The following is a 3,965-nucleotide window of genomic DNA, read 5'->3' on the forward strand; positions in this document are numbered from 1 at the left end:
TCTGGATTACTCAAAACATATGGATACTCCATAATAACAATACAAAAAACAAACATAACAATTACAAATCCCAACAAATCTTTTATAGTAAAAAATGGGTGAAATGGAATTTTATTTAAGTCTCTGTTAGTTCCCAAGGGATTAGATGACCCTGATAAATGTAAAAAAAACAAATGAATAAAAACAAAAAATAAAATAATAAAAGGCAAAATAAAATGAAAAGAGAAAAACCGATTAATTGTAGAATTATTAATGGAAAACCCCCCTCAAATCCACATAACCAAGGTATTTCCCACATATGGAACAGTAGACACAAGATTCGTAATTACAGTAGCCCCCCAGAAAGACATTTGCCCCCAAGGTAGAACATACCCTAAAAAAGCGGTAGTCATTGACAATAACAAAATTGACACTCCAGATACTCAAGTATGGGCTAACCTAAAAGAATTATAATAAATATTTCGCCCAATATGATGATATAGGCAAATAAAAAAAACGAAGCACCATTGATATGAACATTATGTATAATTCAACCATTAGAAACATTTTGAACAATATGAACAATCCTGTCAAAAGCAATATTTACATTAGGACAATAATGAATGGACAAAAACAATCCCCTTAAAATTTGAATAAACAAATAAAGACCTAAAATAGAACCAAAATTCCACCAATATAAAAAATATTAATAGGCGTTGGTAAATTAATCATTGAAGTTTTAATAAAAATATAAATTTTATTTATAAACAACCAATATATCTTAAAAACAAAAAAATAAATAATTTATATATAATATATGCCCCAAACCAAATACAACAATAATTTACTTATTAATCTTTCGTAAAGCTAGTGAAGATTTAACAAGCCAAATCTTAATAACTCTAAACATAACTAAAAGTAAAAAAAATATACATATCAAAGTAATATTATTATAAGGATAAATATAAATATTAAAAATATTTGAAAATACCCTTTCATTTAAATTAGCCAATATATAGTCATATTAGATATAGAAACCACATGAAAATTCATAAATGACAAATAAGAAAAACTATCAAAAAAAACGTTGGCATTCCAAGAATGGATCTGAACACGGAGAAAACCCGCGAAACGCAAGATTGTCACATAGGTAACACCCGTGAAAGCCTCAAGAATATTAATTATTTTGTATATTAGAAATTAAACTAGTAAAGTATAAAAAAATAATTAATAAACCCCTGATTAAAACTAAAAACATCACAATCGAATACATATAATTCTTTGACCATATAGACATAATAATAAAAATTATAAAAGAATACAACAATAATAACATAACTATAATATTCATGTTAAATAAATTTATAATCATTAAAAAAAAATAATTAAATAAATCAGAAAAACCATTAAAAAAATATATCATTAGAAAATTTAGTCATAAATATTAAGGCCACAATCAAAATTCTACACCTCAAACAAACAACAATAAACAACAACAATAATAATAATAAATAATTCAAAAAATAGTTTATTCAGAATATTAATTTTGGAAATTAAAGGTATATAAACAATTAAAACACAAATATTTTTTTGAATTAATTTATGTTTTAATAAAATAAGTTTATATCATTAATTTACAAAATTAATATTTTTAATTCTTAAACTATAAAACATAATTAAAAATTTTTTTAGATATCATAATTTACATACAAATATTTATAACTTCTTTATTATTATTAACTTTAACTTACAAACATATACTAATTATACTAATAATAATCGAATTAATAATAATAAACATATTAATTCTAATTTATAGAATAACAATAAGAATAAGAATAGAATTTTTCATAATCTATTACCTAATCTTTAGAGTCTGTGAGAGAGTCCTAGGACTAAGCCTATTAGTAATTATTGTTCGATTTAATGGAAACGACTTATATTATTTATTCAACTTTAGAAAATTTAAATAACTATAAATCGTACTCTCAGTACAAAACCATTATTTTAAAACCTGTAATTGAAACCTATGATAAAATTTATCATAATAATTATATTTATAAACTTTATAATTAAATTAAATAATATAACCATATTTTACTACAACCTATGCTATATAACCAGACTATTTTTAATTTTTATATTTTCGTATAAAGACACAGAATGATTTAATATCTCCATGGAATGAGGATGCAATTTCTACTCAATTACCCTAATAACACTAACAGTCTGAATTATAAGTTTAATATTTATGTGCTTAAATTTTAAAGAAAGAACCCTAAAACTAATTATTTTTATCAATATATTGTTGTTATTATTAATGTTTTTTATATCAACAGATCTAATTTTATTCTACCTAATCTTCGAAATCAGACTAATTCCCACGTTCTTCCTAATTATTTACTGGGGAAAAAACCCAGAACGATTTAGGGCCGCCTACTATATAATAATATATGTATATACTACTAATCTCATTTCCGCTATTAGTCTACATCTTTGACATCTATCTATACAGCCTTACAACAAAATTCACAATACTTACGAAAATCATAATAAATTACGAACGATTAATGATTTATACAGCTTTTCTTATCAAAATACCCATATACATATTCCACATTTGACTACCTAAAGCACATATAGAAGCCCCTGTTTATGGGTCCATAATTTTAGCCGGAGCTCTACTAAAAATAGGGAGATATGGGCTAATCCGACTAATAGAAATATTTTATTGATTTACAATTAAATATAGATACTTAATTATTAGAATTAGGATCATTGGTGCAACATTAACAAGACTAATCTGCCTAACCCAAATTGACATAAAAAGCATAGTAGCCTATTCATCTGTAGTCTCTCTCTCTCTCTCTCTCTCTCTCTCTCTCTCTCTCTCTCTCCACATAAATTTAATACTATGCAGACTAATAACTCTTAATAAAACAAGAATACTAGGAAGATACGTAATAATAGTATCCCACGGATTATGTTCATCTGGAATATTCTACATAGTTAATATATTTTATGGACGATCAAAAAGACGACTATTATATCTAAATAAAGGCTCATTAAATAACATACCATCAATTACTATATGATGATTTATATTTTGTATCGTAAACTTCTCCTTCCCCCTATCGCTAAATTTTATTGAAGAAATTATAATCCTAATGGTTATCCTAAACTGAAACATACTAATATTATAATACTATATTTAATATTAATTAGATTTTTCAGAGCCTCCTACTCCCTATATTTATTTTCCTACATTTATCACGGTAAAAATCCATATTATGAAAATAAAACTTACAGATCAGCACTAAAAGAATACATAGTCCTAATCATACACTTTTTTCCATTAATAAGATTTTTACTTAACCTATCTATTCTTATTTAAATTCACCCGCCTACACTCAACCTCACTTAACAAACATTAAAAATTTAAGTAGTTTAACCAAAAAAAAATATTAATTTGTAGAATTAAAGATATTTAATCCTGCCAAAATCTTAAATAATTTTCAACTTATTACTTTCTTGAAATATAATAATTATATTCATACTACTTTCTTCATTAAGAATACTACTCTATTATTTAGATTTAATAATCATTTTAGAGTGATTAATTTTTGAAGTCAATTCTATAAACATTAAATTTATATTACTATTCGACTGAATTTCAATGCTATTCATCAGTTTCATTATATTAATTTCTTCAATAATTATACTTTACACAACAATGTACATAAAAGGAGACAAATACTTAAAACAATTTAATTACTAATGTTATTCATCCTATCAATAATTTTCATAGTCATTAGACCTAACGTAATTAGAATTCTATTGGGTTGGGATGGCTTAGGAATAACCTCTTACTGTTTAATTATATACTATCACAACTACATATCCTATAATTCCGTCATAGTTACCGTACTGTGCAATCGTCTAGGAGATGTAGGAATCCTGTAACGATGCACCCCGTTAAACGCATC

The 3,965-nt window shown here is 24.8% G+C and overlaps 2 pseudogenes; one reads left to right on the forward strand and one right to left on the reverse strand.

Annotated features, from left to right (window-relative positions):
* The window catches only part of LOC108727037 (cytochrome b-like), an 11,917-nt pseudogene extending 11,206 nt beyond the window's left edge, over window positions 1-711 (reverse strand).
* A 1,579-nt stretch (window positions 712-2,290) lies between these two features.
* Window positions 2,291-3,074, forward strand: LOC108727048 (NADH-ubiquinone oxidoreductase chain 4-like; annotated as a pseudogene).
* The last annotated feature ends 891 nt before the right edge of the window (window positions 3,075-3,965 follow it).

Source organism: Mycetomoellerius zeteki, unplaced genomic scaffold (genome assembly GCF_001594055.1).
Source record: "Mycetomoellerius zeteki isolate Tzet28-1 unplaced genomic scaffold, Tzet1.0 scaffold1124, whole genome shotgun sequence".
NCBI classification, from domain to species: Eukaryota; Metazoa; Arthropoda; class Insecta; order Hymenoptera; family Formicidae; genus Mycetomoellerius; species Mycetomoellerius zeteki.